Raw genomic sequence first — 22,049 nt, 5'->3', positions numbered from 1 at the left:
ATATTGTTTATTGTCAATAGAAAGCATCCAAGTAAGCATTGTTTGAAGCAGGTGTACGTGTGCTGTCAGTGAGTGGCTAGAACAATTGTCTGGAAGCTTTAGCAATATGCTCTGGGCTTGAATGTTTTCAAGATGCCCTGGAACAAAGAGATCTTTGCTGCTGCTGGCAGCATGTGAACTGTTGCCATCTTTAATTGTCTCAGCCTTGGTGAATCCGGCCCCGGCCTCTATCACACCGGAGCTCCCCTGTTCACAATTTCAGTCCCAGCAGGGTCAGGTTATATACAGTTTTGGCCGGAGAGGGCATTGCTTCATACTTCTTTGTCCTTTTTTCACTCTTTCTCCATATTAATGAAATTGTGTCCTCATTGCAGGATGGTTGATTGGATTTCCATGGAGAGATGAACATTTGATTCGATTGCAGGGAATCTCGTATTGGGATGCACACCCCGGATGATGCAGTCAAGATCCATCTCTTCTCATGGCCACCCTCCTTTCTGCTGTAAATCATGGTCCTTACCCAAGTTTCCAGCAAGGGCGTTTTTCAATTCTTAATCCTTTTACTTTATTTCCAATCACGGGTGACTGCTGCTGTATTCCCCCTAAATGCAGCTGTATTTATATCATCGATATTTCATGAACATGGATGATTATACATTTATATTGCATGAACACGAATTACATCATATATTCCACTGGGCTGCCAGCCCTGAGGCCCTGGCAGTGCCTGTGCCCCCAGGGCTCCTCAGCAGCTGCAGCCCCCTGAGATGTGCCCACGACTCTGCTGGGAGCCCCCGGGTGGGGCTTGGTGTTCTTTGGGGACAGGGAGAGCTCTGGCGTGTCCTTTGGGGACAGGGAGAGTGGGGACAGTGTCTGTGTTCTTTGGGGACAGGGAGAGCTCTGGCATGTCCTTTGGGGACAGGGAGAGTGGGGACAGTGTCTGTGTTCTTTGGGGACAGGGAGAGCTCTGGCGTGTCCTTTGGGGACAGGGAGAGTGGGGACAGTGTCTGTGTTCTTTGGGGACAGAGAGAGCTCTGGCGTGTCCCCACAGAGCTCCTGTGACAGCGCGGGGCACCCGCAGAGCCCTGGGCAGCCCGGAGATGGCCGGGCTGTGCCCGGGGAGCCGGTGTGCCCGTGCGTGTGCCCTGCCAGCTCCTGCCCAGGGTGGAGGCTGCAGGGGAGGCAGCAGGGAGGCCCTGGCAGTGCCCGGGAGCTGTGGGCTACTGCGCAGCCTGGAGCCCCAGGGGATGTCAGCAGGGAGAGCCTGTTCCAGGCTGGGATCTGCGTGGGCTGTGGGCGAGGGGAGGCTGCTGGGGGGTCCCCAGGGAGCTGCTGGGGCTGGGTGTGCCCTCAGGGGTCTTTCGCGGCACGGAGGGGCGCGGGTGAAAAGCACGGCTCACTTTTGTTAAGATGTTTAAAGTTTAATAATAAACTTTATTTATAAATAAATAAAATTAAATTAAAAAATACTATTAGAGACATTAAAAATATTTATAGTTTATAATAACTTTATTAATAAATATATATAACAAATAAATGATAAAAAATAAGAATAATATAAATAAGTATTAGACCATAAGACACATTAAAAAAACCAAAAGTTACACAAATCTGGGTGCCTGGCATTTCCATCCCAAGGAATGCCTTCCTTGGGAGAAATGCTGCTGAGGCCTCGGCCTTGAGGAGCTGCAGCTGGGCCCAGCTCTGCTGGGGCTTAGCACAAACACTGGCTGCTCCCTGCCAGGGCTGCTGCCTCATCTCCTCCTGTTGTTGTTTTTTCATTTTCCCAGCCTTGGGAAGATTGTTTATGTCTGAATGGCAAACACTGGGTGCAGCTGTGCCTGTCCTTGCTGGGATATGGGAGAGGGGCTGCTCTCCTGGAGTCTGGAGTATTTTAGAATAATTATTCAGTTCTGCCCATCATCTTCACAAACCCACACGAACCCCGCCCCCCTCCCTCCCCACACACACACAGACACAGTTCATCCCCATTTTGCTGCATTAGACAATGTCCAACTCGCAAATGTCTGCAGTTGCCTTTGCCATGCCCAGCCTGTGTTGCTGGATTGTGCTGGAACTCCCGGTGCCTGCTGGCCCTGAGCGAAGGCGCTGCTGGTGCTCCCAGGTTGGGCTGAGGAGCTGCTCAGGTGAGCTGGGGGCTCTGCCTGCCCGTCAGTCCCTCGGGGCTGTCCCAGTGCAGCCCCCTTGGCTCTGCTGGCAGCCTCAGCCCGTGCCAGGCACAGCTCCGGGCAAAGGGAGCCAAGGGCGCACAGCCAGGGCAGGCAGCTCTCCAAAAACAAACCAGGTTTCCCTCTGCAGAGCCCAGCCTCACCTCTCACTGTGTGTCTCACACACCCCTGTGCCCAGAGGCTCCAGGTGTCCCCCAGCAGCTCCAGCACCCCGTTCCTCCCCCTGGCCTCTCCAGAGCTGCAGCTCCTGCGCTTGTGGCTCTCCCCGGATGCATCCCTGGCTGCTCCCCTGGGCCACAGCCTCATCATCCCCCCACAGCCTGCGGCCACCCCCTGCACACCCCAGGGGCTTCTTCCTGCTCAGCCCCCCCTGCTCCGCCAGGGCTCCATCCCTGTCCCTAAAGCCACGGCCTGTCCCCTCTGGGCCACCAGGGACATCTCCTGAGGGGGATGTGCTGCACTGTGAGAGCGGCACGCAAACAGCGACACGGAGGCAGGAGGTCTGCAGGGAAAAGCCTGGTCCCCAAAAAGAGAACGAGCCTGTTTATTTCTTTCATTTTTATGCATTTGTGGGTCTGGTTGTGGATTGGCTTCTGGGGTTACTCCCCCTTCACTCCACCGCCCAGACCAGCTGTCAACCAACATTATTTTCAGGCTAGAAATATGGAAACAAAGGACAGTGAACAAAAACAAGAAAGGTTATGTTCCAAAGTGTGAGAAAGTGAAAAACTGACCCTTAATATTGTACAGAAACTAAAGAACTGACTCCATCTTATGAACAAGTAGAAGGCTTTAAAAAACCTCAGAAAAACCAGGGCAACACTGCACAGGTCGTTTTTCTCTCTTTTTTCCTTGGGACAGGTCATTGCCTCCTGCCCATCGTGTGCTGTGGCCGCTCCGTGTCCATCTGCAAACCCCTGTGGTCACTCTGGGACCCTGCTGGGCAGCAGAGACGGTGCCTGCAGGGCAGCAGCTGCCCGGCAGACGCCTTTCTCTCTGCTCTGCTGCTCACAGCCAGGTGTCTTGGGTTGAAAAATGGAACTACAAATGCGTATTCTATTTTCATCTGATGAAACTGGTTGGGAGATATTGTTCTTTATCTCTTGTAACTCTAGGGTGGGAAGAGGGCGGATGCATGTGCATTTATGAATACGCAACGAGCTGGTGCTTTGAAGGAATGAGCCTTTCCCTTGGCAGGTCTGAATGCCAAGTCACGCAGCCATAATTTTTGATTAAATATTTGCTTTATTTCCGCCTCCAAATTGTCTTTTTATCAAACCTATAAACTGTACCAGGAGAACAACCCTCGTTTTTCACCCAGAGAGATCCAGCGAGCCCTCGGGGAGTGTCGGCAGCGCCCGCCCCCTCTGTTCTCCCAGTCCACCCTGGGATGGTCCCGGTGCCGCGGCCGCGCTCGCCCGTTCTCATTTTCTCCCCGCGCCGCGCCGGGGCAGCCTCGACACCTCTGGGCAGGGCTGGGGCCTCCCCAGGGCCCCGGGGAGACCTCGCAGCCGGCCAGGGTGTGAGAGTCGGGGCCCGAGGGTCCCTGGTTTTGCCTCACGACCCTTGCCAAGGCCTCCCGTCAAGGAAGGGACTGTGCAAGGGGCTCGGGCCTGAGCCACGGTGTGTGTGTGTGTACCAAGCACTGAACTGCAGGTGTGTCCACCGGACCGGAGCTGGCTCCCATGGGAACTTGTACGAAGACAATGGACGGCTGGACAGCCTGTGCTTACCAGCGGCCAGGACCAGACCTGCTTGGCCCAGACTTGCCTGATCTGAACGGCTGCACCTGATTCCCAGAGCAATGGGGCTCCTCACAATGACTCTTGGGTGCTCCCCCTGTGTTGGCCAGGCACCGCCCGCTTCTGAAATGACAATAAAAGCTTCCCCCTGTGACTCACACTTGGAGATCTCCCCATGGACAGAAGACGGATCCATTGGCCGGACGCCACGCCACGAGGACGCCTCTGGTGTTGGTAGCTATATCCCCCTGCCCCCCTTTCCTCGCTCTGTATCCTATTTTTCCTTTCTCATTCCCTCTATCGCAAGTGTTGTTGGCACTCAATAAAGGTGCATTTGTTGTATGATTAAACTCTTGTACCCTTGAGTACTCTTTGCACTCTGAGATCACACGAACCTATCACGATTCCTGCTTGGATCGTGACACAGGGCCACCCTCTGCGGCCGGCCGGACATGGGCACCCAGGAAGGCCCCGGTCAGGGAGAGCGGGCACCATCCTTCCAGCCCAGAGCCAGGGACAGCCACAGCCCCGTTCCACCACGGGGCCAGGGACACGCAGCAGCCCCTCCCAGCCCAGGAACCAGATTGCAGCATCAACAGATACTGGTGACACAAAGAGACCGGTTTTTAAAAAATAGCTGCTGGTTTCTTATCTCCTTTTCTTCGTGTTAGAGCCGGGATTAATGCACGAGATTAATACAGGCAGTTCCGTGATCAGACTCAGAGTTTATAATTCTTACCTGGAATTCAGTCTCACAAGGCACGAGCTCGAGCCAGAAAATCAGAAAATGGAGGTGCCTCTAACTCTTCCCATGGTTAATTAAACACTAATCACCCAATACCGAGATGACACCTGTATTATTTATACTTTTAACCCAATAATTGTCCAACCCAGGCCCACAATGCGGACCTTTTTCATCCATTTACAAAAAACCACCCAAAATCATGAGGAAGAAGGTGAAGAAGAAGGACTTAGACAACGCCCTAAATCCTCCCTATTGCCCCACGGACATCACCATCCACTAAAATCCCGAACCCTGAGTTTTTCATCCTGTGAGACCACGCAATGCCCTTAAAACTGCACACCCACAACCCCAGTGCCTCTGTGTCCCTCGGGCGAGGGGAGCCCTGCCGAGGGTCCGGGGGGCAGGGGGGCTGCCGGGGCTGTCGGCAGGGCTGCGCTGGCCCGTGCTGGCACACGCCGGCACGGCCTGGCCGCGGTGGCCGCGCAGGGCGAGGCTCTGGCGGCGGCGCAGCTCCTGGTACCCACCACGGTCGGCTCCGGGATCTCGACCTTGCCCAAGTCCAGCTGCGGAGAGAGCAGGAGACCCGGCCGGTCACTGGGGAGTCCCCGGTGCCAGCAGGGCAGGGGGGACACGGGCGCCCTCCGAGCCCCACAGGGGACGCCCTCCAACCCCAGCCCCTCACTCACCTCCTCCAGATCATCCTGGGTTCCTTCCAGGAGTGCCTGGGAAGGAGAGCAAAGGCTGGAGCTGCGCTGGGCCTGGGGGGCTGGGGGGGACAGGGGACAGGGGGCAGGGGGCAGGGCGGGGGCAGAGGGAGGGGAACTCAGGGCCCCCAGGGAGATCTGCTGGAGCTGGGGGAGAGCCAGAGACACCGAGCTGGGGAAAAGGGAGAGCCCGAGGGGCTGGGCTGGGGCTGTGGAACAGGCACGGGGGGAGGCACGGGGCAGGAGAAAGGAATTGGGGTATGGGGACACAGGAGAGCCAGGGAGGGGCTGGGTGGGGACAGAAGGAGCAGACCGGGTGAGGACAGAAGGGACAGGACTGAGAGCAGGTCTGTGAGGCACGGGGTGGATCAGGGAATGGGACAGGGGGACCCCGCTGCAGTGGCCAGGATGAAAGGCAAAGGACAAAGGGGGGACACGGAAGGAAAGGCCTCGGGAATGGGGGGTGGGAGGGGGTTTGGGGGCCTGGACAGGACACAGGGGAGGGAGCAGGGAGGAAATGAGTGAAGGGACCAAAAGGGTGGGCTGGGAGGGCAGAGAGGGCAAATTGTGGGGCCAGCATTGGGCTGGTGCCTCACCTTGGCCTGTGCCGGGGTGCACAGCAGCATGGAGAAGAGCAGGGCCACGCCGAGCACAGCCACCTTCATCTTCCTCGGGCACTGGGCAGCGCTGCCTGAGGCTGCAGCAGGGAACCAGCACCTTTATCCCTGCCAGGACTCCTCCCTGCGCCCTCCCCGACAGCCCCCAGGACAAAGCCCGGCTTGGCACAGCCCCCAGCCCTGGCCACAAGCCCAGCCCTGCCCAGAGTCCATCCCAGCTGTGGCACGGGTCCAGTCCCCCTGCCCGCATCCCTGCAGCTTCCCGCACGGGGCAGCTGCCCCTGCAAGGGCCCGGGAAACCCGGGGGGGCCAAGGGGGGCCAAGGGGATCCAAAGGCAGCTGGGGACCCTGTGGGGACAAGCCCCGCTCCAACACCATCCATCCTCCAGCAGCCCCCAGTGCCACATCCCCCATCTCCCGTTGTCCCTGCCCTGCCAGAGCGTTCCTTGCAGCACAGCCCGGAGCTGAGCCCGGCCCCAAACCCCACATGTGAGAGAACAGGGGGAGCCAGGGCCGAGTGCTCAGGGCAGGGACTGGGATCTGCACTCCCTGTGGGCACTGGGAGCACTGGGCAGTGCGGGTCCCCTGCAGACAGGGCTGAGGGCTGGGCAATGCCTCAGCTGTGCCAAATCCCAGCTCCACAACACCCCACAGGTCCCCGGTGGGTTCAATTTGCAGCCCCATGGCAGAGCCCAGAGGGGAATGTCCCCTGCCCCGACCCCTGCCCTGTCCCCCCACAGCCACCGTGCCCACCCACAGCCCCTGGGCCCTGCTCTGTGCAGCTGCCCCACGCGCAGGGGCCCAGGGACCCCAGCCCCAACCAGGCTCCCACCCCAGCCCTGCCCCTGCCTGGGCCGTGCCCGCAGCCCACCACGGCCCTTGTCCCCACAGAGGGGCTCTGCAGTGCCCCGGCCCCGGCCCAGCCCAGCGCTGGCCCCGGCACCGATGCTGGGCCCAGGGTGTGCCCATCCCCAGGGACGTGGACAAGGGGACTTTTGTCCCCAGGCAGCCACGGGGAGCTGATTGGGCAAACAGAGGTGCCCAGGGAGCAGGGGGGGCGTGGGTGCCCTGCCAGCAGCTCTGGTGAGCCCTGTCTGCCCAGCGCCCCAGGCACCAGCAATGCCTTCATCAACCAGGGACTTCCCCAGGCCTGCGGCTCCTTGGGGAGGCTCCAGAGCAAACAATCAAGGCAGTGACCTGAAAGGTTTTCCCAGCTGGGCCAAGATTTCTGCTGGATCCCCGGGGAAAGAGAGGAGCAGAACCCTTCACTAATGCCCTGGAATGTCAAACAGGAATCTCAGCCAGGGACAGCTTCCAGCAACCACTGCTCGGTGCATTTTTCCTTCTTGGAAGCGCACCTGGATCCACCTGGGAACTAAATCTGGGACACCTGAGATTCTCTGAGGTTCAGGAAAACCTCCCATGGGCCTCAGACCCCAAACCAGGTTTTCAGCCCTTTGATGCCCAGCTTGGATCTCCTCCAAAGACTTCTCCTCCCTTCCCTGCAGGCAGAGCAGCAAAGCAGAGCAGGATTTTCCTGGGTGGATTTGGGAGTGGAGGGGTTTGGGAAGCACAGCTGGGGCCCTGGACTGGGGAGTGTCTCCTGCTACCCCTCCATGGACAGACACTCTCCAATGCCTCACTGCAGGGTCCCAAATCTCCAGGGAGGGGAAGGAAACCCAAAGACCGAGAGATTCTGTGCAACTGTGCGACTCTTGGGTGGCCCAGAGCGATCAGAGGGATGGCTCCATGCTTGGAGAGCAGTTGGGAATTCTCGGGGTTGATTTTCCCCGAGATACCTGAGGTTTGGTTTTTTCTTCCCAAAAACCCCGCGCCCAAACCAGAAAAGAAGGACGGAGTCTGCGAGCTGAGGTTTCTAACTTTGTTTATTCTTCCTGATCCCTCTGTTCTCTCTCTGCCCTGCTCAGTGTCCTCCTGCAGAGCAGAGCATCAGCAGACTCCCCAGGGCAGGAGGTCCCAGACCTTTTCCTATCATTTCTCTGATCCAACCACCTTCCACAACGTATTTTTATTTACAATTGTATACCAATTAATTCATTTCACTATTCTAAACACGTCAGTGCCACCTAAACCAATCTTGTGTGCCCTGTCACAGCCCAAGATCAAGTCTGAGGAAGAGGAAGAAGAGGAAGAAGAGGAAGAAGAAGAAGAAGAAGAATAACAAGAAGAAGAAGAATAACAAGAAGAAGAAGAAGAAGAAGAAGAAGAAGAAGAACGAGAACGAGAACGAGAACAAGAACGAGAACGAGAACGAGAATGAGGACAAGAACAAGAACAAGAACAAGAAGAAGAACGAAAACGAGAACGAGAACGAGAACGAGAACGAGAACGAGGACAAGAACAAGAACAAGAACAAGAACAAGAACAAGAACAAGAACAAGAACAAGAACAAGAACAAGAACAAGAATTCCCCAAGGTGCCTGAGTTTCGGGTTTTTCTCCCTGAAAACCTCGTGCAGCCATGGGGAGCTGATTGGGCAAACAGAGGTGCCCAGGGGGCAGGGTGTCCCTGCCCACAGCTCTGATGAGCCCTGTCTGCCCAGCGCCCCAGGCTCCAGGAGGATGCTCAGCCCTCCTGTTCCTGCTGGCAGTGCCTGCCGTGGGGCAGAGGGAGCTTCGGGCAGGGCTGGGGGCGCTGGCTGGGGGCTCCCCACACCCTTGGTGCCCCCCTGCTGCCACCAGCAGAGGCTGCAGCCCCGAGCTGGGGGTGGTGGGCAAAGCCTGCTCAGCTCCAGGCTCGGAAATTCCGCTCCCTTCATCCATGCCAGGCGCTGTCGGATCAGGGAAGGAACTCCTGGTGGCCAACAATCCTTTGGTCAGCCCGTGCTGACCGCTGCTGGCCACCTGCCTGGTGTCCCTGTGGCCAGGTGGGCTCCAGGATGAGCCCAGGGCAGGGGGGGAGGGGACCCTGCCTGGCCTGGGGTGCCTTGGGATCACAGGAGGCCATTATTTTTATATTTAGTATATATATTTATTATAGTGTAATGTAATGTAATGTAATGTAATGTAATATAATATAAATGTGTAGCCATATAATAATATATATTACATTTAATTATTATCTTTATTATATACCTGTGTATATGTTGGGGTTTCTTTTTATTATATTATTGTATTTTTCTATATTATATATTTAGCTTTTTTTTTTTTTCTTCATATATTTGTAAGCCACTTTTTAGCGTCTAACTCTAAACTCCACACACAGTGTTAGCTACTCTCTTCTTATTTTGGTCAGACAAAACAATTCCTCTCCAGGCCTGGGATCAGAGCAAACCACACTGTCCCAGGGAGCGAGGAATGAAAACAAAAATCAGTCATGAGGGAGCAAACTGGGGGGAAATTACTTCATTACCTGAAGCTGTAATTAGAAGATTAACCCCCAATATATAAACGAACCAAAATTATAGAAGTGTGAAAACCCGTGACCTGTCGTCCATTTTGGGTGCAGCCCACCTGCCCTAAATGTACCTGAGGGCTGCTCAATAGACACACCTGCTTTTTATTCCCTTGATTCTTCTGGCCTCTGTTCTCAGGTGAGCCTGAGCAGGCGTCACCTGCCCCTCCCCGCCTCTTTGGGAGCACTGGGGTGGCCCTGGCTGCCTCCTGCCCCTCTCCTGGCAGCCACAGCCTGGCACAGATTGTCACAGGGGGCCTGGCTGGGTGTCCCCGGCTCCCCCAGCGCTCCCCAACGCCTCTGCCAGTGCCCTGGGAGTTTGGGATGCTGAGTTTGCCCGGGGATCTCTGACCAAACCCACAAGGGGTGAGGGAAGGTCCTTTTCCCCCCCATTCCTTGTTGCTGCTCTCCTGAGGCAAACGTTGCTGAGGGCTGCTCTTGTCCTACAGAAAGGACAACTCCACCACTGCCTTATCTGTCCTGCTTTTTCCAAAACCCCTGGAGCCATTCCCTGTTGGAGTCCGGGGCATCTTCCTGCCTGCCCTGAGGGGTCCGGGACCCTGGCACACAGCCCAAAACAACACTGTCTAGGATCTCAGCCCATGGGAAAGATTATCAATGTTGCACGAAGAATTACAAGCCACAAGAGTTTGATATAAATTGTTGTTTAGTTTGTCACAGGGTGAAAATGTAGAATTTGGGATTTTTAGAATGGAGGTTGGGAGGCCAAGATGGAGGAATCAGGGCATTGTCCTCTTCTTCCTCTTCTTCCTCAGACTTGATCTTGGGCTGTGACAGGGCACACAAGATTGGTTTAGGTGGCACTGACGTGTTTAGAATAGTGAAATGAATTAATTGGTATACAATTGTAAATAAAAATACGTTGTGGAAGGTGGTTGGATCAGAGAAATGATAGGAAAAGGTCTGGGACCTCCTGCCCTGGGGGAGTCTGCTGATGCTCTGCTCTGCAGCAGGACACTGAGCAGGGCAGAGAGAGAACAGAGGGATCAGGAAGAATAAACAAAGTTAGAAACCTCAGCTCGCAGACTCCGTCCTTCTTTTCTGGTTTGGGCGCGGGGTTTTTGGGAAGAAAAAACCAAACCTCAGGTATCTCGGGGAAAATCAACCCCGAGAATTCCCAACTGCTCTCCAAGCATGGAGCCATCCCTCTGATCGCTCTGGGCCACCCAAGAGTCGCACAGTTGCACAGAATCTCTCGGTCTTTGGGTTTCCTTCCCCTCCCTGGAGATTTGGGACCCTGCAGCGAGGCATTGGAGAGTGTCTGTGTCCATGGAGGGGTGCCAGGAGACACTCCCCGGTCCAGGGCCCCAGCTGTGCTTCCCAAACCCCTCCACTCCCAAATCCACCCAGGAAAATCCTGCTCTGCTTTGCTGCTCTGCCTGCAGGGGAGGGAGGAGAATCTTTGGAGGAGATCCAAGCTGGGCATCAAAGGGCTGAAAACCTGGTTTGGGGTCCGAGGCCCACGGGACGTTTTCCTGAGCCTCAGAGAATCCCAGGGGCCCCGGATTTAGTTCCCAGGTGGATCCAGGTGCGCTTTCAAGAAGGAAAAATGCACCGAGCAGTGGTTGCTGGAAGCTGTCCCTGGCTGAGATTCCTGTTAGACATTCCAGGGCATTAGTGAAGGGTTCTGCTCCTCTCTTTCCCTGGGGATCCAGCAGAAATCTTGGCCCAGCTGGGAAAACCTTTCAGGTCACTGCCTTGATTGTTTGCTCTGGAGCCTCCCCAAGGAGCCGCAGGCCTGGGGAAGTCCCTGGTTGATGAAGGCATTGCTGGTGCCTGAGGCGCTGGGCAGACAGGGCTCATCAGAGCTGCTGGCAGGGCACCACCGCCCCCCCTGCTCCCTGGGCACCTCTGTTTGCCCAATCAGCTCCCCGTGGCTGCCTGGGGACAAAAGTCCCCTTGTCCACGTCCCTGGGGACGGGCACACCCTGGGCCCAGCATCGGTGCCAGGGCCAGCGCTGGGCTGGGCCGGGGCTGGGGCACTGCAGAGCCCCTCTGTGGGGACAAGGGCCATGGGGGGCTGCGGGCAGGGCCCAGGCAGGGGCAGGGCTGGGGTGGGAGCCTGGTTGGGGCTGGGGTCCCTGGGCCCCTGCGCGTGGGGCAGCTGCACAGAGCGGGGCCCAGGGGCTGTGAGTGGGCACGGTGGCTGTGGGGGGACAGGGCAGGGGTCGGGGCAGGGGACATTCCCCTCTGGGCTCTGCCATGGGGCTGCAAATTGAACCCACCGGGGACCTGTGGAGTGTTGTGGAGCTGGGATTTGGCACAGCTGAGGCATTGCCCAGCCCTCAGCCCTGTCTGCAGGGGACCCGCACTGCCCAGTGCTCCCAGTGCTCACAGGGAGTGCAGATCCCAGTCCCTGCCCTGAGCACTCGGCCCTGGCTCCCCCTGTTCTCTCACATGTGGGGTTTGGGGCCGGGCTCAGCTCTGGGCTGTGCTGCAAGGAACGCTCTGGCAGGGCAGGGACAACAGGAGATGGGGGCTGTGGCACTGGGGGCTGCTGGAGGATGGATGGTGTTGGAGCGGGGCTTGTCCCCACAGGGTCCCCAGCTGCCTTTGGATCCCCTTGGCCCCCCTTGGCCCCCCCATGTTCCCGGGCCCTTGCAGGGGCAGCTGCCCCGTGCGGGAAGCTGCAGGGATGCGGGCAGGGGGACTGGATCCGTGCCACAGCTGGGATGGACTCTGGGCAGGGCTGGGCTTGTGGCCAGGGCTGGGGGCTGTGCCAAGCCGGGCTTTGGCCTGGGGGCTGTCGGGGAGGGCGCAGGGAGGAGTCCCGGCAGGGATAAAGGTGCCGGTGCCCTGCTGCAGCCTCAGGCAGCGCTGCCCAGTGCCAGAGGAAGATGAAGGTGGCTGTGCTCGGCGTGGCCCTGCTCTTCTCCGTGCTGCTGTGCACCCCGGCACAGGCCAAGGTGAGGCACCAGCCCAATGCTGGCCCCACAACTTGCCCTCTCTGCCCTCCCAGCCCACCCTTTTGGTCCCTTCACTCATTTCCTCCCTGCTCCCTCCCCTGTGTCCTGTCCAGGCCCCCAAACCCCCTCCCACCCCCCATTCCCGAGGCCTTTCCTTCCGTGTCCCCCCTTTGTCCTTTGCCTTTCATCCTGGCCACTGCAGCGGGGTCCCCCTGTCCCATTCCCTGATCCACCCCGTGCCTCACAGACCTGCTCTCAGTCCTGTCCCTTCTGTCCTCACCCGGTCTGCTCCTTCTGTCCCCACCCAGCCCCTCCCTGCCTCTCCCGTGTCCCCATACCCCAATTCCTTTCTCCTGCCCCGTGCCTCCCCCCGTGCCTGTTCCACAGCCCCAGCCCAGCCCCTCGGGCTCTCCCTTTTCCCCAGCTCGGTGTCTCTGGCTCTCCCCCAGCTCCAGCAGATCTCCCTGGGGGCCCTGAGTTCCCCTCCCTCTGCCCCCGCCCTGCCCCCTGTCCCCCCCAGCCCCCCAGGCCCAGCGCAGCTCCAGCCTTTGTTCTCCTTCCCAGGCACTCCTGGAAGGAACCCAGGATGATCTGAGGGAGGTGAGTGAGGGGCTGGGGCTGGAGGGCGTCCCCTGTGGGGATTGGGGGGCACCCGTGTCCCCCCTGCCCTGCTGGCACCGGGGACTCCCCAGTGACCGGCCGGGTCTCCTGCTCTCTCCGCAGCTGGACTTGGGCAAGGTCGAGATCCCGGAGCCGACCGTGGTGGGTACCAGGAGCTGCGCCGCCGCCAGAGCCTCGCCCTGCGCGGCCACCGCGGTCAGGCCGTGCCGGCGTGTGCCAGCACGGGCCAGCGCAGCCCTGCCGACAGCCCTGGCAGCACCCCTGCCCCCCGGACCCTCGGCAGGGCTCCCCTCACCCGGGGGACACAGAGGCACTGGGGTTGTGGGTGTGCAGTTTTAAGGGCATTGCGTGGTCTCACAGGACGAAAAAATCGGGGTTTGGGATTTTAGTGGATGGTGATGTCCGTGGGGCAATAGGGAGGATTTAGGGTGTTGTCTAAGTCCTTCTTCTTCACCTTCTTCCTCATGATTTTGGGTGGTTTTTTGTAATTGGGTGGAAAAGGTCTGCACTGTGGGCCTGGGGTGACCAATTATTCGGTTAAAAGTATAAATAATACAGGTGTCATCTCGGTACTGGGTGATTAGTGTTTAATTAACCATGGGAAGAGTTAGAGGCACCTCCATTTTCTGATTTTCTGGCTAGAGCTCACACCTCGTGAGACTGAATTACAGATAAGAATTAATAAACCCTTGGCCAGGACCCCACGCCTCAGGGCAGGAGTGCAGCAGCTCCTGTACCCCACTGCTGCCGCGGGGCCCTTCCCCATGGGCCCCCCTCCTTTCCCCTGTCCCCCCAGTCCATCCCAGTGCCCCCAGCGTGTCCCTGACGCTGTCCTTGTTCCCAGGTCGCGCTTGGTCAAAACCTGCGGGTGCGCCAGCTCCTGCGGCAGAAGCGCCTGGCGGCCTCTCTGGATGCCTAGGTGAGCAGAGCCTGCAGGGACAGGGCTGGGGACAGGCCCCCCCGGTGTCCCAGTGCCAGCAGGGACAGGGCTGGGGACAGGGCCCCTCCGGTGTCCCAGTGCCAGCAGGGCGGTGACGTTCCGCCCTTGGTGTTTTAGGGTCGGCAGCATCGGTGCCGTCCGTGTCCTGTCCACCTCCGGCGGCACGAGGAGATGATCGTCCCTGGAGGAGCCCCCCGATCCCCTTTGAGCCCGGGGCCGTTTCCCCTCAATAATCAATAAACCCTTTCAGCAGAGCTGCCCTCTCTGTCTGTCTGTCCCTCGGGGTGTGTCTGTCCATGTGTCCGGGTTTCCGCTCTGCCGCTGTGCAGGGCAGCTCGCCTGGGGCTCTCCTCCCTTCCTGCCGGGCTCTGCCGCCCCCACGGCGCACCCCACACCGCGGCTGTGGGCTGTGGGTGCTGCGGGGTGCACTGGGGGCAGTTTGGGGGGGTGGGTGGGTGCGCAGGGAGAGCCAGGAGCAGGTGCTGGCTGTGATCACCATGGGGCTATTGTGGCTCCAATATAGAAACAGTTTAAAAAATACAGTTTATTTCCAAATGAGTTTCTTTCTTCAACAAAAAAATACACCTCTTCTTTGGAATTCTGGAAGCTGAAAATGTCAGGGTTTCTGTGCTAAGAGGCGCTGACCCTCGGGCAGGCTCTGCATTTGACCCGAGGCCGTGGAACTGGCCTCCTAAGTTGGGCGGTGGCACTGGGGTTCTGGGTGTGCAGTTTGAAGGACATTGCGTGACCTCACAGGGTGAAAAACTTGGGGTTCGGGATTTTAGTGAATGATGATGTCCATGAGGATATATGGAGGATTTAGGGCGTTGTCTAAGTCATTCTTCTTCATCTTCTTCCTCATGATTTTGGGTGGTTTTTTGTAAATGGATGAAAAAGGTCTGCATTGCGGGCCTGGGGTGGCCAATTATTCGGTTAAAAGTATAAATAATACAGGTGTCATCTCGGTATTGGGTGATTAGTGTTTAATTAACCATGGGAAGAGTTAGAGGCACCTCCATTTTCTGATTTTCTGGCTCGAGCTCGTGCCTTGTGAGACTGAATTCCAGGTAAGAATTATAAACTCTGAGTCTGATCACGGAACTGCCTGTATTAATCCCATGCATTAATCCCAGCTCTAACATGAAGAAAAGGAGATAAGAAACCAGCAGCTATTTTTTAAAAACCGGTCTCTTTATGTCACCAGTATCTGTTGATGCTGCAATCTGGTTCCTGGGCTGGGCGGGGCTGCTGCGTGTCCCTGGCCCCGTGGTGGAACGGGGCTGTGGCTGTCCCTGGCTCTGGGCTGGAAGAACGGTGCCCGCTCTCCTTGACTGGGGCCTTCCTGGGTGCCCATGTCCGGCCGGCCGCAGAGGGTGGCCCTGGCCGGCCGCGAGGTCTCCCCGGGGCCCTGGGGAGGCCCCAGCCCTGCCCAGAGGTGTCGGGGCTGCCCCGGTGCGGCGCGAGGAGAAAATGAGAATGGGCGAGCGCGGCCGCAGCACCGGGACCATCCCACGGCAGGCAGGGAGAGCAGGGGGGGCGGGCACTGCCGACGCTCCCCAAGGGCTCGCTGGATCTCTCTGGGTGAAAAACAAGGGTCGTTCTCCTGGTACAGTTTATAGGTTTGATAAAAAGACAATTCAGAGGCGGAAATAAAGCAAATATTTAATCAGCAATTACAGCTAGGTGACTTGGCATTCAGCCACAAGCACACCCGCCAAGGGAAAGGCTCGTTCCTTCAAAGCACCGTTTCGTTGTGTATTCATAAACCCACATACAGGATTCAAACATTCCTCCTGGGTTTGAATGTTTCTCTGTTCGGTTTCAATTCCCCCCAACCATTTAATCTTGCAGATCAATCTGTGAGTAGCTCCATTCCATCTGGCCTTCTCTGATAGCAGAGGTTCAACAAATTCCTCCCCTGGAGCTCTGGTCACTGCCATCTTCATCAGAATAAGTTACTGATAGCAGCTGGGTAAGATACTGAGAACAGAGGTTCAATAAATTCCCCCCCCGACCTCTGGTCGTTGCCATCTTCATCTGGATAAGATAATTCAGGAATGTGGGGGGGTTTCCTTCAGGACCAAAAGCAGTTTTTACTTTAATATCCTGCTACAGCCTAAGAAATATATATATATTCATCACACTACTTTATTTCTAAGTTTCATTAATAGCAGAAATAAAGGAAACTATATTAATGCAGAATTTTTCAACATTCTACATACAGCTTTCATTTTAATATTTGCAAAAAGCCAATAAGGTGATGTGTACATATAACACTCTGCCTCCAGTTCCTGCATTGAGGGAGTCGCTGGCCCCGGCAGCGCCCCGGGGACGCCTCAGAGCAGAACTGGCCCAGGGCTCTGCCCGTGCAGAGGGTCCCAGGAAATGTCCTGGTGTCTTGGTTTGGAGAGACAGGGATCTGCCAGGGAAAACTGGAGTTTCCCTTGGAATGGAGAACATAAAACCCCTTCCCACCAAATTAATACAATTTTGCCTTTTGGAGCTTTCAGGCAAAAAGATGGGAATAGGAATAACAGTTGTTTACTAGGAATATTGAAAAATACAAATGCAGTAGTAGAAAAAACCACAAACAAGCAAACAAACAAAAGTCCCAGAAAACCCTGACAGAGTCAGAGACACAACCTGACACCCTGTTGTCAGGGTGTTGGAAGCAGACCAAAAAAATCCTGGAGTAGCAGATGTTCTGTGGAGTAGAGATGATCCTGTAGGAAAATGGGTCCAGTGCTGGCGAGATGGGTCCCATCTTCCTCCGAGGATACAGGAGAAAACCAGCTAAATTAGAGTTTAGATAAATGATTAGACTGCAGGTTTTATGCTGGTGGAAAGGCTTTGGCTCCTCCCACTGGGTGGAGCATCTCACAGTGGGATGAGGTGATGTCATCAGTCATGTGAGAGGCCTTAAATGGCCCATTCACGGGTGATGTCCCTCAGAAGAGGAGGAAAGGAAGAAGAGATAAGAAGGCACTGCCTCATCTGGTGTTATCAGGTGTCCCATTAACAGAAGGCATCTGCCCTCTTTCTACCCCTAGAGTTACAAGAGATAAAGAACAATATCTCCCAACTGACTTCAACAGATGAAAATAGAATACACATTTTTGGTTCCATTTTTCAACCCAAGACACCTGGCTGTGAGAAGCAGGGCAGACAGAAAGGCACTGGCCCGGGCAGCTGCTGCCCTGCAGGCACCGGCTCTGCTGCCCAGCAGGGTCCCAGAGTGACCACAGGGGTTTGCAGATGGACACGGAGCGGCCACAGCACACGATGGGCAGGAGGGAATGACCTGTCCCAAGGAAAAAAGAGAGAAAAACGACCTGTGCTGTGTTGGCCTGGTTTTTCGGAGGTTTTTTAAAGCCTTCTAGGTGTTCATAAGATGGAGTCAGTTCTTTAGTTTCTGTACAATATTAAGGGTCAGCTTTTCACTTTCTCACACTTTAGACCATAGATAACCTTTCTTGTTTTTGTTCACTGTCCTTTGTTTCCATCTTTCTAGCCTGAAAATAATGTTGGTTGACAGCTGGTCTGGGTGGTGGGGTGAAGGGGTAGTAACCCCAGAAGCCAATCCACAACCAGACCCACAAATGCATAAAAATGAAAGAAATAAACAGGCTCATTCTCTTTTTGGGGACCACCCTGGGAGCCTTGGGAATTCCCCTCTGGGATCCATGGACCACGCTGGGATGATCTAGAATTTCAGTTTCATGACACAACACGCCACGACCCTCCCAAGAGCCCTCAGTTCACTCAAACCCATCATCCCCCACATTCCCTGGAAGTTCACCCCATGTCCCCACCCATGTCCGTGTGCCCTGATGTCCCCACCCATGCCCGTATCCCCACCATGCCCCCAATCTTGGCTCCCCCCTACCCAACAGCGGCGCTGCAGCGGCCGCGGGGCAGAGCGGGCGGGAAAGGGGGGCCCGGGCTGTGGGCGGAGGAGGGGCGGGAGGAAGAGGAGGGAGAGATGAAGGGGAAGAGCAGAAACACGAGGAGCACCGAGAGGAGGGAGAGGGAGAGGGTCGGTCTTCTAGGGCAAGATTTGCAAATACAACTAAATATTGGTGTAGTGCCAGAAGAAGGTCAGATGGTGGCAAAAATGATGGTTTTAAAACAAGAAGATGAGGGAGAAATAGATCCAAGGGTATGGGCAGAAGAAGGGGGTCGAGGATTACTGGAAATTCCCCCAATAGAGGTCAAGATGAAACCTAATATACCCCCAATTAGGAAGAAGCAATACCCTATCTCAGCAGAAGGAAAACAAGGGTTGAACCCAGTAATAAAAGAATTAATAAAAGATGAAATCTTAGAACCATGCATGTCCCCTCATAAGACACCAATTTTACCAGTTAAGAAACCAGATGGTACCTATCGCTTAGTGCAAGATCCGAGGGAAGTAAACAAGCAAACCATTGCTCGTTATCCAGTAGTAACCAATCCCTATACGTTATTGAGCAGAGACCCATCAGATCATGCATGGTTCAGTGTTATAGATTTAAAAGATGCCTTTTGGGCCTGCCCCCTCGAAAAACAAGGCCGAAGTTGGTTTGCCTTTGAATGGCATGACGAGAGCACGGGAAGAAAACAACAACTACAGTGGACCCGACTCCCTCAGGGGTTTACTGAATCCCCTAATTTATTTGGTCAGGCATTAGAAGAGATACTGCAACCATTCGTTCCAATTGGGGAAGTCCAAATTCTACAGTATGTAGATAATCTTTTAGTCTCAGGAAAATTAGAAGAAGAAGTTAAACAGACAACCGTTAAACTGCTAAATTTCCTAGGCGAAAAAGGGTTGAAAGTCTCTAAAAAGAAGTTGCAATTTGTAGAGCCCGAGGTTCGGTATTTAGGACACTTAATTGGGAGAGGTTATAAAAAGTTAGATGTAAACTGAGTACAGGGCATTCTATCATTACCAACACCAAAACCCAAAACAGATATAAGAAAATTATTAGGTCTAATTTGGTACTGTAAAATGTGGATCGATAGGCACACTCAATTAGTAAAATTTTTATATGAAAAGCTAGTAGGGAGTGAACCTGTGACATGGAGTGAAGAAGATGAAGAGAAACTGAAGGAACTGAAAGAGAAGTTAGTTACAGCTCCAGTGTTAAGTTTGCCAGATTTAAAAAATTTGTTTGAGTTATATGTAAATGTAGAAGAATGATGCAGGCAGCATCAAAACCACGAGCCTGGATTGGTAATGGCAACGGACCAATCACTCAACGCCCTGGCAGAATGATTGGTCCAGGATGACTCTCATTATAAACCAATCAAACCCTAGACAACTGGCCAGTCAGAGAGAGGATCCTGAGCGCCCCAATCAGAGGAGGACAGGAGCTGATAAAAGGGAGTGTTGGAGCTCTGCCAGCGTTCTCTGGCGGGGACACAACGTATGCCAAGGAGCATCCGGTGTACTGAATTGTTACACTGTTGTTTTGTATGTGTTCTCTGGCTTGTGGTGAGGAGCCTGGGCTTATCCTGGGCTCCCATCTTTGGTAGTTAATAGAAGAAACGAGGAATATTTTTATTTTTTTCCATCCGAGTCCTGGCCTCGTTTGTAAAAGTATCACTCTGGTCCCCTTGGTTCCATGTGGCCCCATAGTGTCACTCTGGTCCCCTTGGTTCCATGTGGCCCCACAGTGTCACTCTGGTCCCCTTGGTTCCATGTGTCCCCACAGTGTCACTCTGGTCCCCTTGGTTCCATGTGTCCCCACAGTGTCACTCTGGTCCCCTTGGTTCCATGTGGCCCCACAGTGTCACTCTGGTCCCCTTGCTCACACCAGGCCCCGCAGTGTCACAAGGCACCTTTGGTTCTCTGGGCCTACAGTGTCTGTTCTGCCCCTGAGCAGGGTCAGCACCAAAGACACAGACACAAAGTTCAGCAATGGTGTGATTTATTCTAATGCAGAGCTGCAAAGAATCACAAAAGGAGAAGCTCAGCAATGCACCCAATCATCACTACCAAGGATTGCCTGCAGTGATTAAGAAAGAGACAGCAGCAGTCACCCTCAGACTTTGCCATCACCCAGACCCACACATCAGCTGGGGGAGCTGTCACAGCCAAGGACTGCAGAGCCACTCCCGGACACTGGGAATTCCTGCAGGGGCCTCCAGACACAGGTGAGGCTCCAACCTGGCTGGGAGAGGGCCTAGCTCTGACAGTGCTGAATAAACAAACTGACAGCACTTCTAGTGCAGGAACATCTGGTTTCATTCACCTCTTGGGTTCCTCCCAAAGCCTGGCCAGGGCTCAAGGAGGAACCAAGGGAGCTGACTCTGACCATACAGCCCCAAACAAGGCCAGATGTCAGATTTCATGGCCTTGTCTGGTTTCTAACTACAGAAAGGTCAATACATGTTTAAGTGATGAGTGGATCAATTTATCACAGCACTAATGACCATGCATATTTCATTATGGAGCAGATACAAAGATAACCTTTGGTTGGAAGGTTCATCCAGAGGTCACCTTTGGCTCAGGGCCTGTTGTTCAGGCCTCACTCGGGCCTGTTGTCCAGGCCTTGGCACTTTCAGGGCCATGGTTTAGTGCTGGGCTTGATAGTGGTGGTGAACGGCTGGACTGGATGTGCTCAGAGGTCTTTCCCAACAGAAAGGATTCCATAATTCCAGGATTCCATCTACTGTATTCATCCAAGACCATGTTAGCAGCATTACTTTGGTCAAAAAGTTTCCTCTTGCTCAGCTCTTGTGGCACAGCGGGTGGAGCCGGTTGGTGGCAGCGAGTCCCGCACAGCAGGCCAGACCCGGCTCCAGCCCTGCCAGGCCCTGACAAGGATCAGTGCCACCTCTTCTGCAATGGGAAAGCCCTTCAGCCTTGTCCCTGCCCACAGGAGCACTGCTGGCCTGGCAGCACTGTTTGTTTTCTCCACAGGCTGCAGGAGATGAGAACACAACCCTGGCAAACACTGACTGCAAGCCACAGCTCTGGGTGCGCCCCATTGTCACCATGAGATTCTCCCAGTTTTCTGAGCATTCATACTAAAGTAGAAGTGTGCACCTTCTCACGCTCATTCATGTAAACAAGGAGATTGTGTTTTGTAAATATTGCTATTGTTTTGAATTCCTTCTCCAAGAGAAGGAGAGGTTGAATGACAGTCCTTCTGACCAATGCCGTTGAGAGGTGGGAATGCCACTCTCCAATCCATGGGCACCTTGCTAAAAGTATATAATAGGAAGTAATAAACAAAGCAGGAGATTCTCCCTGCTGCTCTGATCTCCCCAGATTCGTGGCTCTGTGTGTCTTTTCAGGCGAGGCTCCCAGCGACAGCCCGTGACCCTCAGCCCTGACACCACTGTCTGCCCCAGGCTTCAGGGGATGCAGTGGGAGCCCGGCTGGGCTCTGCCCTGGGGCCATCCTGCAGGGAGAGCTGCAAACAGGGAGCATTTCCTTGCCACAAACAGCCAAGCCAGGGGTGCAGGGCAGCTGCTCCAGCCCGCACTGCACTGCTGTGTGCTGTGCCCTGGGGCTGGGGCTCCCCGCAGAGGGGACTGCACTGGTGTGCCAGAGGAGACAAAGAAGCTTCAGCTTAACCTTAGTGAGGTGGGTGAGTGGGCTGGGAGAGTGAGGAGGCTCAAGGGGATTCACAGAGCTCATCCTGCTGGAAGGACAAGGAAAAGGGAGTGGGAACTCAGCACTGAGGAGAGATGAGGGCTGGACAGCAGCTCTCACTGACACTAAAATGCCACGGGACCTCGGAGATATTGCTGCTCTTCAGCCAGTGACAGGATGAGGCCCTAAACCTGGGGTTTGGTCTTCCTTGTGGTGAAGGCCATCAAGGAAGGCAACAGTGTGACGGAGACTGTGATGGGCTGGGAACTCACTGGGGGAAAGGAGGGAGCAGTTGTGAAATTTAAAAGTAGGTGGAGGAGAGAAATCTTCAGGGAAGGGCTGAGCTACACCTTGGGCAAGTTGATAAATGTCATTTGGGGTCATCCCAGATTGATTGCATTTCAGAAGTTCTTGATCAAGTTTCATTTTGGAGGGTGTGATGTTTTCCCTCGGAGATGTACACTCTGCAAACTTGAGCTGCATTACCCAAGTACTCAAGCAAGTCTCTGCTGCAGGTCACACCATTTCTTCTTTGGCTGATTCTGGCCTGGGGCTGAGCTCCAGC

The 22,049-nt window shown here is 55.1% G+C and overlaps 1 long non-coding RNA gene across 1 annotated transcript; it reads left to right on the top strand.

The window, feature by feature from the left end:
* The first annotated feature begins 12,900 nt into the window (after positions 1-12,900).
* LOC134562137 (uncharacterized) lies at positions 12,901-14,136 on the top strand. Its single transcript, XR_010083090.1, has 4 exons — positions 12,901-12,938; positions 13,062-13,100; positions 13,804-13,878; positions 14,017-14,136. It is a non-coding gene; the product is annotated as an uncharacterized LOC134562137 (long non-coding RNA).
* Positions 14,137-22,049: the final 7,913 nt, after the last annotated feature.

Source organism: Prinia subflava, chromosome 26 (assembly GCF_021018805.1).
Source record: "Prinia subflava isolate CZ2003 ecotype Zambia chromosome 26, Cam_Psub_1.2, whole genome shotgun sequence".
NCBI classification, from domain to species: domain Eukaryota; kingdom Metazoa; phylum Chordata; class Aves; order Passeriformes; family Cisticolidae; genus Prinia; species Prinia subflava.
This window is presented reverse-complemented; position numbering and strand designations above follow the sequence as displayed.